The sequence below is a fragment of the Ursus arctos genome, chromosome X (genome assembly GCF_023065955.2).
Source record: "Ursus arctos isolate Adak ecotype North America chromosome X, UrsArc2.0, whole genome shotgun sequence".
In the NCBI taxonomy this organism is placed as follows: domain Eukaryota; kingdom Metazoa; phylum Chordata; class Mammalia; order Carnivora; family Ursidae; genus Ursus; species Ursus arctos.
This window is the reverse complement of record NC_079873.1, coordinates 4,991,130-5,004,796: the sequence shown is the minus strand read 5'-3', so window position 1 is coordinate 5,004,796 and position 13,667 is coordinate 4,991,130. Positions and strand designations below refer to the sequence as shown.

Here is a 13,667-nt window from a genome sequence, read left to right as displayed (position 1 = left end):
CCCCCGGAGTAGTAATTGCCTGTTATTTGCTTGACTTATTTTTATTTATCTATTATTGAGCTATCATCAATGTCTAGGACAGAAGCATACATCTGCTCTCAAACATATTCAGACAAGGGACACCTGGCTGACTCAGTTGGTTAAGCATCTGCCTTCGGCTCAGGTCATGATCCCAGGGTCCTGGGACCAAGTCCCACATCAGGCTCCCTGCTCAGTGGGGAGCCTGCTTCTCCTTCTGCCAGCTGCTCCTCCTACTTGTCCTCTCTCTCTCACAAATAAATAAATAAAATCTTTGAAAAAATTATTCCAACAAATCTGTGTTATTTTGGACAAGTCTCCAGATATGCTATGTAGCTTCCATACTTGATTTCACCATCACTCTTGGAATTTCTTTATCTCTTGTCTTGGCATTCCTGTGTCTTTACCCTCAATATTTTCTCTTTGGGTAAAGCACACACTTTAGTACTTAACTCAGAAAAGAAGGTAAATTATTGGGACTTTGAAAATCTGCACGTATTTCCCATGGATTTTCCAAGTCATTGCAAAACTGCAATCAATATGATTATTGATTGTTTTTATGTCACGGTGGAGTTCGTATACCTTGAAAATGGTGAATTAGGTTAAATTCCTCATTCAAAATTATAAATTATTAGTCTTTTCCACACTTGTCCACTAAGTGCTGACAGACAGAGCTCCCTTCGCAAGAAACTGACCAACAATGAGGACAGGAAGTTCAGATGGTGTTTCAGCGTTGGTCCTCTGGTGGAAGATCACGGTCTCTACTGAGTTATTCTGTTATGAAGTCCACCAATAGAAACAGAATAGGACAGGTAAAATTCTCCTTTAAAAAAAAATGTATCTGCTCTATTCCTTCTTTTGTTTCTAAAGCTGGATGCTTTGTGCATTAATTTTGAGCCTTTTTTCTTTACAAATATGATACAACTAAGTGAACATTAGGTATAAAATATGAAAATGTGACATATTTATGTTTATAGACAAAGGTGAAGAATATCTACTAGTGTAAAATCAGCATAGAGATCAGTTGCATTGGGTTACCAAATGAGATTCTCCAATCTCACCCAGTATCAAACTTTACTAATAATTCAAGACAGAAAAACAAGGTCTGGGATCATCAACGCTGCTCAAATTCTTTCTTGGTTCATTAGGACACTCTCTGGTCCCCCTTTAACTTTTGAAGTCTCTAAGCAATGCTTGCGGGAACATTCTCTATAAAGAACATTCTCTCCTAAAACTTCTCCTTTTGTACTCAGATACTTACATAGCTTCTGTAATATCTTCTGGGGAGCCATGTCCCTAAATCCATGAAGAATACTAGTCACGTCAGCTATATTCTGCTAAAGCAGATCATAGAGACGGGGACTCTCCCCCTAGGAAACAGCACTGCGGTGACTGCCAAGACCTGACACAAACAGGCTCACAGGGGAGCTGCCCTGCTCAGCTGTCTTTCTTTTCCTCCATGTCCCCAGCGAAAGGCAAGAATGGATTCCTGGAGTGCTGTGGGCCCTATCTTTTCCAAGGGTGTTAAGGCTTTGGCATTCAATTTCTTCCTAAACTCTTAATTTTATCATTATTCTGAATTTTTCAAACATTGGAAAACACAGAGAGCAAGTCAAGGTTTGACTGTTCAGATAATTTTGGGAGGTTAGATGAGCTTATGTCAGTATTTTAGGACCTGCACAAGAAAACCATAATAGAAGCTGACTGTGGGCTTCTAAGTATGGAATAGGTACTTGTCTAATACAAAATGGTTTTAAAAATGGGAGCTCGTTGTGGACCCATATGATTCCTTTGTTCATCACTATTGTTGAAAGGTCTAGAAATATGATCCATATCGCTTTCAAGTCTCTTCATCTACACATCGGTGATGGGATAATCTCTGATTTGGGGAAAGCTTTTTCGCTTTAATAGCTTCTGCGATTCTTTTTAGCCCTTACCCTGTCTGTGGAAAGTTTATTCCCTAAGCAGTCCACACGGTTCAGTTTGTTATACCTACAGAGAGCTCTTCTTTGCCAAAAGCAGATAAAACCCACTACAACAGTCTCATGCACTGAGAAATAGTATTCTCACAAACGGTTACTCTTCCTGCAGTCAAATTGAATATGGGGGCAATGAATCACCAGACTTCTGACCCAGGAAAAGTTGTATAAATCAATGGTACTCTCTAAATAATATATGAGACTGGATACTCGATATGTTTCACACTGAGGTCTAGGAGGAGGGGGACTTTGGGATAGCCGAGAAGAGATTAATGAGACTGTGTATGTTTCCTGCTCTGCGGGTAAATAACTCAATATTTGCCAGGAAGTCATTGATGGAAAACAGTAGACCCCACATTTAAGCCTGAGATATTTTGAGACTGTACTCAATAGAAATTAATTAAGTACTACAATATCTATGATTAAATAGGTCTTTGGGGAAATGAGGAAACTCACTAAAAAAGGAACAGGAAGAAAAAGGAAGCCAATTCTAAGCGACAGTAGAAGAAACAACACAGACTAAGTTGTAAACACAGTTCATTCGAGGCATGGCAAATATACTTTATACTGCATATATTTCTCACCTCCTTATGTCACTAAGTTAGTATTGTTGGGGCTTGTTTCTGTAAGGCACGATCCATGAGTCCTCAAATAGAGTGGGTTAGTCAGGGGAACCTCCGAGGCTGGTGGGAGAGGGGTCTTAGAAGAAGGAAGATGGAGGTGGGTGGGAATTAAGTAAAGAGAAGGACAGAATATTTGGTAAGGGATGGAGAACAAAGTGGAGGCCATTCCTGTCTTTGGGACGCCAGGCATATGGGAGAAACAGAGGCATTTCTGAAAGTCACTACAGGGATGGATGTCTCCATTTAGGAACATGTGATTTCACTCAAAACACCCCTAAGTCAATGACAGGTGTAAGTCAAGCTTCCTGGAGAAAGTTGCATCTGCGATGAACCAGGGATTTGCAAAGGACTAAAGTGTGGTAGAGAGGAAAAAAAAAAAAAAAGAAGTTCCATATTGAGGAAGATGAGGACTAACTGGGATATGAAACAGTAGACAAGTGCCCATGCAGACGGGAAGAAAGGGAGGTGAGAGTGAAGACAGAACAGATGACCGAAGGGAAGAACATGTTCAAAGATCCTCACTTCTTAGTGTGAAGACCAGCTTTAACCAAATACGACCCTTGGGTTCTCCGTGAACTAGATGCTCCCACATTCTCAGCAGCATCTCATCGGCCACACACCTTCCGGGTTGGGCACCCAAAGCTTGCACCGCAGAGCCATTCCTGCCTCTGATCCTGGTCATGGGCCAGGAGGGTGAGACGTCAGTGCAATCCCCACACGTCCCGAGTTTCCCTTATGTGAAAATGGGATGTTTTTATCATGCAAGGCCTAGATACAGGAACTCACAGGTCGTTTAGGAAAACATATTTTATGTCAAATTTTTATAAAATACCATTGTTTGTATCCATCTAATAAATTAGAAATTTCTCTTATAGAGAAATAAATATGGCCATGGTGTTCTGATTCCTTCATGGTCATGTTTCATGTCTTAAAATTTGGTGCCAAACACTGAATGCTTCTGTCCCCCTAGAATTCAAATTAGAACTCAGCCTGGACGGGATGGTATTCGGAAGAGGACCTTTGAGGGGTGACTAGGTGATGAGGGTGTAGCTCTCATGAATGGGATTACTGACCTTATAAGGAGAACCCAGAGAGGGACACATGGTGAAGATTACAAACCAGGAAGCCAGGTCTCACCAGACACCTGCTAACGCCTTGATCTTGGACTTCCAGCCTTAGAACCGTGAGAATGAATGTCCATTGTTTGTAAGCCACCCAGACCACAGTATTCTGGATGCAGGCAGTGGGTCTGGGTTTGTGACGGATTAGGATAGAAACAGGAAGAAGTGTAGACCAACCTTAGCTTCAGTGCATGTGCCAAATGGATTTTATTTTCTATCTACTTCTAAATCCATACAGCAAAAGAAAAGCACAAATTCTAGCAAATGAAGCTAAATTACTTAAGTCCCCCAATATTAAGCCCGTACAACATTTGTATCTTTGTAGGATTTCTCTCTTCATCTGTGTCAATTAGCCCCAACTGAACGGCACACAAGAAACGATACAAACAAAAGAGGAAACCGATAAAACGCAGTTGGAAAAGAGAGGAAGAGAAGGAATTTCGCTATAAACCGGCGGTTTGTGCCGTGAGACTCTTTGAAACTCTGTCTTAAAACTCGGTCTATTATTACTCAAAATTGTGTTCAAAATGGTCACTTCTCTCACTGGAAAAATATATTTGTCTACTTAAAGAAACTGGGAAATAATTTCTGGAGCTGGCGAATCAATAGTGAAGTATGGATTCACAACAATAAAAACCCGATAAAACGATCACGGAATATCATCTCTGAGTTTAGTGATGCTGAAACCTGACCGTTGGTCCAGTCGACGAGGATACTGCAGCCTAACCTAACTGCACGTCATAAATTAAAAGTAGAAATGCACATTAGCCGTCATTTTAACATTCCAGACTGCCGGTAAATCTACCTTAAAGATGTTCACCTTCAGCCTAATGATATATTTATGTGGATTCAAAATTCCTACGAGCATTAATGGAAACTTTGATCCTTTAATGTATGCAAAGGCAGAATGTTAGGATGAACTCTTAGATGATATATTTAATTTATTCCTAAAATATAGAATACTGCTTGCTGTGACTATGCCAACCGGAGTAATTGGTTGCAATTAAAATAATGAGATATTCCAAATAATGATACATACAAGACAAATGCGGAAGGATATGTAATTTGTAATTCCCAGATAATTTTTATGCTGATACATTTCATTGTAATTATAATAATCTTTTGAGCTAATACAAATACATTTTGTCGTATGGAATATATTCTGGAAGAATTATTTTTCAACATAGCTAATTTGAAAAGCATTCCGCTAGACCTAAGAAAATAGCATATGCGTGTAATTTGGAAAAAGGAACTCTGGGAAGCCATTTGATGGTACCTACACAGTTGAACACACGCTTAGTCTGTGACCCAGCATTTCCACTCTTGGATAAATATCCAAAGTAAACGGGTATGTGTGTTCACTGAAAGACACGGGCAAGAATGGTTATGAGGCCACTTTGCAGTATTTTTTTTAAATTTCTCCTTTTTATGGCTTTTTTTTTAAAGATTTTATTTATTAGAGAGAAAGAGCGCATGCACAAGAATGAGGGAAAGAGAGCAGGAGCAGGGGCAGACGGAGAAGCAGACTCCCCGCTGAGCAGGGAGCCCTCCTAGGGGCTCAATGCCAGGACCCTGGGATCATGACCTGAGCCGAAGGCAGACGCTTAACCAACCGAGCCACCCACCAGCCCCACTCTGCAGTATTTTTAAGCTACAGACTTCTGAAAACCAAAGGGAGGCGCTGGCTGTCTGACCTGGTTCAGTTTGGAGACAGCAATGATGATTTAGAAATTGGATACAGTCACCACATGGCAGAAATATTGCCTAATTATTACATGTGATTTAAGACAAGTTAGTTCATACCCTAGATAATAGGATACTGAATATTAGCTGGCTAATATTTATTGACTGCTGTGTGCAAAAATAAATTTATTGAGTGTCCGTGTGAATACTGCTCTCAGTACTTGATGTATATTAACTCCTTTACTGCTGAAAACAACTTGATGAAATATTTTTTTGTGCTTTGTGTTTGACAAGATAAAAACAAGAGGCAAGTCACAGAAGGCATTTTAGGCTAAACTATGAGTTTCACTTCTGTTTTCACTGTGACTGGAAGCACTGGGTGGGGGGAGGGGGGGCTTAAGCAGGAGTGATAACTGACAACCAAATGTGGAATATTTGATTAATAATTACTGGATTGCACAAGAGGATGAGTGGGTCCTGGGTGGGAGAGCCCTACGAAGCTCTTACAACAGAAAAGATGAAAGATGGTGGCAGCCGGGGCTAAGGTGTCAGTGGTGGGCATGAAGGAAATTGGACAGGTTAGGTAATTAATTTTAAAATATTATTAAATAATCTCCATATGCAACTTGGGGCTCAGGCTTACACCCCCAAGATCAAGAGTCGCATGCTATACTGACCGAGCCAGCCAGGTGCCCCTGGACTTTAATTGTAAAAATGGAGTAGACAGGCTTATAAGGTATGGTCTATTAATGGGTGTGGTGAGATAGAAAGACAGGAACCAAATGTGTAAGCCTGAGTTCACCTGCTGTTTACTGAGACGGAGAAACTGGGAAAGACAGAGTATATATTTATGAGCAATACAGAACCAGCAGCTTTATGCTGGATGTGTTAATTTTGAGTTCCATAAGGCAATTAGGTAGTTGGAGTTAGGATTTTAGGGATGAGGTCAGGGCTGCAGACCAGAATTGGGGGGGTCATCTTGATAGGAAGGCAATATATGACCATGGGAATAGAGAACATTGCCTGTCGAGACAGAACAGCTGGAGGAAACATGGAGGTCAGGGATGGGGTCTTGGGAGAGCCCACCATTTAGAAGCAGGACAGAAGAGATAGTAAGGACAATAAGAAAAACTGACCAGGTGTGTGCTAGCATCAGAGATAAGGAGACGTATTTACAACAGAAATTAATGGGGAAAAAAGGATTAAAACTTAAGGGCAAGAGCCAAATATTTTTAAATACTTTTTATAAAGTTTCCCAGAATTCACTTAATAGCAATCAAAATGGGAACATGAAATATATATGCAAGTTTCTAATATTATATATTTGTATGTATGTGAAAGGTAAGAATCTCAGGTATTTTTAAAAAACTTTGAAAAAAAATCTTTACCATGTAGCATGAGAAGTCTGGTTTTCCTGATAGTTGGTCCCAAGAGAGATCTAAGTTAAGAAATGAGTATCTTTGTTTTCTGAAGCTGACAGACACAGAGCGAGGGCAGCGTCTTTCCATAAATGTCACAACCACCATCTCTCTACCTTCCAACATCAGCTCCTGATAACCGATGGTACCTAATTACATGATACGCTGACGTTTTGTTAACCGCGGTTTCCCAGGCGAGCGTCTCAAACGAATGCCATATGGTAACTCGGCCATTTGTCAGCCCAGAGAGGGCAGAACACCACCTGCATGGCTCTTATGCCTTTGCGGAAGTATAATCCAGATCATCGGAATTTCCTATCAAATTGCCACCTTGGAACAAGAATGCTGTATTTAACAGCATTAGTTGTGTAAAAGAGGCGCTCCTTGGGGGAGAATTTCAGCTACAGATAAAACAACCTATTTTCTTTGTACACACCCAAAGTGAACATAGCTCTTCTCCCTCCCTAACAGGGCAAGAGGAGTTTCTGGGGAAGACCATGGTAGCCAAACACCGTGGCAGGTGTCTGCAGAAGCAACAGCATTGGAGAGCAAGGATCGCTTGCTTCTGATACACCGGACTCCCTGGGCTCAGTGGAGGCAGGCTGGCCTCAGTGCACGGCTAAGTGATGGGCTGTCACTTGCATGCCTCCACACCAAATAACGGGAACATGCCGGCGAGGCAGCATTCACGCTGGGCCCTCAGGCTTGCATAAGAGAAAGCCTTGTATCCAATCTCGATGCTTAGATGCACGCATTATCCTGCCCTCCGTACCAAAAGCAAGGGCTGCACCTCACGTCGGTGCCCAGAAGTTTCCAGGGCTGCGTCTCTCAGAAAACCCGCACCCTCTCACTGTGTCCGGCCTGGGACAGAGCTCCTTTTTTCTAGGCAGGTGTGGACACCTAGAGATCATGCTTCTTGCACAACCTGCAAGTTCACCACGCTCATATAGTCTTGATTTTACAAAACAGGTTGGATTACTATTTAATTTTACTTTAGAAATCCTCAAAGGCAAAGAAGAAAGGAAAAGAAAGGTATAATGTCTTTACCTGAGGTAGTGATTTGTTCCTGTCTCGCAAGATTCTGAATATTTTTCCTTTCATCCTCCTCTGCGATCCCCCCTTCTCTGTTTCTCTCTCTGGTAAGTGTGATGGGGGAAGTACAGAAGGGGGTGTAAATAGGGGAATACTTGTATATAGTGTTATAGTCTGTATTTCTGAATAAATATTCTATTTTTGAACTTTACCCATGCATTGGAAACATAATTCTTAACAGCGCATAATAAGTTCATATCGCACAGGCGCCATGACCGACTTACCCCTTTTACACCGGGCACCTGGATCCCTTTCACTTTCCAACATTGTGCTGGAGATCCTTCTGTGGTGTGACTGCGATCCCACGGGCTGTTTAGCCACAGCCCCCGACGTGCGTTTGTAGAAGGGACATTCTGAGCTTCATGACTACATGCAAGAAGATACCCAGAAAACCGTGAGATATTGACATTAGCCTTGTCATCATGACCAAGACTGAATAATGAATCAGACGGACTGGTGCCCAAATCAGATATATTACGTAGTTTAGGTCCAAATATGTGTTTCGACAGGTTTGCACGATCGTTTCACAGTAATATCTACTTTAAAAAAAACCAGCTTCAAGAACTCTGATATTCTCAACCCAGCATAGATGCAGCAATCAGGATGACAATTGTCTATGATGAAGGGAAACATTTAGTGCATGAGAAAATGGCAGGGTTTGTTTAGAAGTTGGGAAGAGGAGATATTCAGATTTAGTGAGCTGACAGGTCTGATGGCTGCAAGCTATTTCTGAGTCATCTATGAAAAGAAGAGGAACATCCATCCCTTCCAACTCATTAAGCAAGCTAAGCCTTCAACGATCAACTTTCCCCATCCCAAATGGTTCAAGAGATTGTATTCACTGGGGCGCCTGCGTGGCACAGCGGTTAAGCATCTGCCTTCGGCTCAGGGCGTGATCCCGGCGTTATGGGATCGAGCCCCACATCAGGCTCCTCTGCTATGAGCCTGCTTCTTCCTTTCCCACTCCACCTGCTGTGTTCCCCTCTCTCGCTGGCTGTCTCTATCTCGGTCAAATAAATAAATAAAATCTTTAAAAAAAAAAAAGATTGTATTCACACCTAACGTTTTAATGTTTCTTTCGTTTTTCTTCATGGATATAATAGGTCATTGGACCATGTGATAACATATTGTGTAGATGTCTCCCCTTTGCTGAACCACCTGGAAAATACGGACCATAGCGGGATGCCCAAAGATGCCTTGAACCGTTAGCCTGCCTTATCTTAGAATTGTCCTCAATGTAACTGAGAAAAGGGTTTCCACACACCTCCAGAAACTCGAGACTCTTGGGAAAACGAGGCATACATAGCGTCAACGCAAGATAACTCTGCTCATTCATCTGATGTCCATATCTGCTGACAACCAGACGGTCAGGACCCAACTCCTGGATGGAGACAAAGCACACAATAAAAACGTAAAGATGAATCAGGACGCTATCTATCAGAAAACTCTGAACAATTCGGTGTCCCTATGTACCCGTATTCAGTAGCTTGCGAAGCTCGGATTGAGAACGTAGGTCGACACTTGTTGAGAGATAAGCCAAAGAGAGATTCACTGGTCTAGTATTATCCTTCACTCATAAAACACACACATTTATTGGTAGAAACCCATTTCTCCCTTCTCTCACACCCCTGCCGCATCCATGAAACAAAAATTTGAGTAATGTCTTATCGTGTGGGCTTTTATGACTGGCAGTAGAGGAGATGAATAAATAATTCATTTACAAAATGGCAAAAACTCGACTCGAACAGGAATCTATGTTATATTCTCTAGAGAAGGCAGGCATGTAGCATCCTACGGTCTCTCAATTAACACATTCTCGAAGGTCCAGCAAGTGTGTATCTGTAACACCCCAAACAACTGTGTTGACTCAGAAAGACTTCTCACAGGTTTATGTCAAGCACCAACGACCTCAAGGGAAGCACTTTGCCTTTTTTTTTTTTTTTTCTTTTTTCCAGTCTCCAGACATTTCCACACAGGAATATTTCCTTTGCAACCACAGACCTTGATCGAGCCACTGTTTTCAGAGTTTTCTCTCTCTGGTATTTGGTGAAGCAGTTTGCCACAAAGAAAGAATGACAGAGTAGATTTTGAGTGTCTCCCTCTATTTTTTTAAAAAGATTTTATTTATTTGACAGAGAGAGAGAGACAGCCAGCGAGAGAGGCAACACAAGCAGGGGGAGTGGGAGAGGAAGAAGCAGGCTCATAGCGGAGGAGCCTGATATGGGGCTCGATCCCATAACGCCAGGATCACGCCCTGAGCCGAAGGCAGATGCTTAACCGCTGTGCCACCCAGGCGCCCCCTCCTTCTATTTTTATCTCCCCTACTGAGAGGCTCCGTAGGAAGAGTTAGTGGGTGATTTCTTCCTGACAACTGCATACGATTGCAGGATGCCTTTCTTGCCTTCCTCCCAGCCTGCCCTTCTCCAATCTGAGATTCTCTGACAGCGCCTGAGGATTCATGATGTTGGCCCCAAAACTTCCCTTGTCTGAATGCAGCCCACAAACAGGGTATTCTCCTCCACATCACCATTTGAAAAAAAAAAAAAAGTTTCTGGATTCATCAGCAGCACAATACGTCCATGTCTCTTTGTGATACACTGAAAAAAGTCAAACTGGAAATGATTCATACCCCACGCTCCATTTGGGTGTGGCCCCTGGAGCCTACAGAGCATTACCTTTGAGAACAATGTCAGGGAGATGTCCTTATGCAAAGCACATTTTACTCCCTATAAGAGACCAAACTCTATACACGTCAGGAAACTGCCTTCTGGGAAGAGCCAATTAAAAACAAAACAAAACAAAAGGCAAAATTTCTACAAATCTATGCCCCCACACGAGGCAATAGGTCATCATTTTACAGGAGGAGAATGCACGAAGTAGCATACTATAAAATGTGCAGCTGGGAATCACAAATTGGAAATAAACCTGGGGACGTGAGCCCCTTCAGGAAGTGAGAGGAGAAAGTGCTCTGGAATGACACTGAGCAAAAAAGGGGGTGCAATTTAAACTTTACAAGCCATTCGTTGGAAGTGGAGTAGGAAGGATCATCTTTATGGTTGGGAGAGAAAGAGCAGCGAGTGGCAAGGTCGGGATACAGAGCAGGTCGTGTGTACCTGACAGGTCACAGTAAAAGGATCGTGCTCGACAAAGAATCAAAAGAAGAGAAAAACCACTCTATTTTGCCACGTCAATAAAATTTTTGGGTAAGAAGTTTCAATTTCAGTCACCCTTTAAATCATGTTTAAATATTTAAACAAAGAAGCAAGTTTAGCCAAGTGTGCTCTGAAACATTCCCGAGGTATGTTTCCCCTATATATGTATTTTAAAGATTTTATTTATTTATTCGACAGAGATAGAGACAGCCAGCGAGAGAGGGAACACAAGCAGGGGGAGTGGGAGAGGAAGAAGCAGGCTCCCAGCGGAGGAGCCTGATGTGGGGCCCGATCCCAGAACGCCGGGATCACGCCCTGAGCCGAAGGCAGATGCTTAACCGCTGTGCCACCCAGGCACCTCACATTTCCTCTTTACACAGCCCCCTGCCTTGTGCTGCTCGATAGTGATGCGTGAGGCATATGGCATGCTGGGCCTGACCTTCCGAAGGGCGGTGGTGATTGACCTTGGAATTAGCCACCTGGATACCCGCAGCAGTTTACAGCTGAGGCTTTAGCACGTGTTCAGTTACAGCTACCTTACTTATAGTGCTATTGGAAGAGCATTTCCGTAAAAAATCTAGTAACATCCTACATCCTGTCCAACAGCAAGAAACCCGTATCGTCTGTGTCCCATGAATGCATGAGGAGTGAGACAGGTTGTTGTCAGGTGCACGAGAACAGACCTGTCTGAGGGACTGTGAGCGGCCCCTTGTGCCATCCTGCTTCTCCCAGAACGACCCTGCACACCCACTCCAGTCCACCTTTCACTTAGCAGAGGGGCGATCCTATCAATCAACTCCTTTCAGGGGACTACTACCGACCCTCCAGGGGTTCTCCGTCCCGATGTGAACAGGACCCACCTTCTCCGATGGCCCTCAGCTACATGACCCCGCTTCTCTCTGCCTCTCTGGGCCTCTCTCTCCTCCAACGTTGCCTCCTTATGTTCATTGTGCTGTCGACACACTGGACCTCCCCACAACCTCCACGCGGTATCTCAGCACCCCGGACAGTTCTCGGTCCTCCTCCCAATACACACGCCCACACTTTTCATGGCTGGTCCCTACTCAGTTCACCAGCTCAGGGGTCACATCCACCAGCTGAAGTGGCCACACCTGCCTCCAGGTTACCGTCCAGCCCATTGCTCTTGCATTTGGGGCAAGAGCAGCTGCTCTAATCCAAAGTACTTCCTTACATTGTGTAACGTGATGTGTTCACTGTGTACACCGTGCCTCATTTCAACCCTCACTGTCATTAGTCTTCCTGTTTGTGTACCCCCTGTCACCATCCATTCAAACGTCAGCTCCAGAACCTGGATGGGTCTTCCCCACTCTTCTCTTTCTGGCACTTACAGTGGCTGTGCATCCAGTTGGTGTCTATTGAATGAGGGCATGAATCGCCCCTGGAGGCCTTCGAGAAGCAGGTCTGTGAGGAGTGAGCAAGGCTGCATCGGTGCAGTGGACATCCTCAAGTTGCTCTGCTGTTAGGTCACCGTGGCCTCTGTGAGGTCAGAGGGCATTGTGACGCAGCTGCTGTGGCCAGTGTACCACGCCCCAGATCCTTCCCACTGGCCCCCACTAATTTGCCAGCAGTCCCTACCCTATGCTAATGCCAGCATTTACTGACACACTCAGAAGCTGCGAGTGCCATTTCTTGTATACTGTCTGCCCAATTCCATTAAGAGATGACGGCCACCGTGTAGGTGAGATGCCAGCAGGAAGAGTGGCTCTCAGGGCATGATGTCCAGCAAGGGGGAGTGCCCAAGAATGCACTGCTGAAAGCTGCTCCGAAGGACCAGGCCTATGGTGCTCAGAGGACCTCCTGCTTCCTCTGCGGTGTTGGCAGCAGGCTGGTGTCCTTGGCGGGCAGGAGATAGCACTCCTGGTATGTGGTGGACAGTGTCTATGACAGACCATGACAGAGTGTGTGTCAGAGCCAAAAAAACCCTCTTTATTACTGACTGGAAAGACCTCACTAATAAATAACTGGCTTCCCCAAAGAAAATGCGTATTTTCATTTCCACCGTACTAATACAATATCTACCATAGTAATAATGGTGGAAGTCCGGCAAACACTCTTGTGGGAAGGTCATAGGTGTTAATTCACCTGGTTCTCATAGCACTCCGTCCCTTAGGTATTTTCACTACTAGTGTTTCGTAGGTGGGACTGTTGAAGAACAAAATAGTGCATTTCCAATGCTGCATATGAACTTCTGAGATCTGGAAGCAAGTACCTTCCAGGACTGAGTTTACCGTGGACATTTGGGGGGATGGCCGCCATCTTCCCACAGTTAGTGAAGACCAGAAAGGGCACTGGACTTGGTTGGCACAAAGACAGCTCTGCCTTTCTTGGGACACGTCCCTCAGCCTCTCAGTTTTCTTACTGGGAAATGAGCCTGGGACCAGCCTCAGAGAACAGTGGGGTTTTTTTAATGAATAAAGGTACTTGAAGACACTTTAAACCCTAAGAACTACATGAACATGAGATAGTTAAGGTGCTCAGTCCGTAGATGGTTGTTGGAGCATTTCCACCCGGGGCACTGGTAGAAGTCGGTGGATGAAGACCACGGGAGAGCATCTCAGTC

The 13,667-nt window shown here is 43.8% G+C and overlaps 1 long non-coding RNA gene across 1 annotated transcript in view; it reads right to left on the bottom strand.

The window, feature by feature from the left end:
• Nucleotides 1-13,667, bottom strand: part of LOC130543307 (uncharacterized) — a 95,491-nt gene that overhangs the window by 12,901 nt on the left and 68,923 nt on the right. The window contains exons 2-3 of the long non-coding RNA XR_008958559.1: nucleotides 9,199-9,315; nucleotides 8,159-8,300 (exon numbers count right to left, since the gene is read on the bottom strand). This is a non-coding gene — a long non-coding RNA (uncharacterized LOC130543307). The remainder of the gene's footprint in view (nucleotides 1-8,158; nucleotides 8,301-9,198; nucleotides 9,316-13,667) is intronic.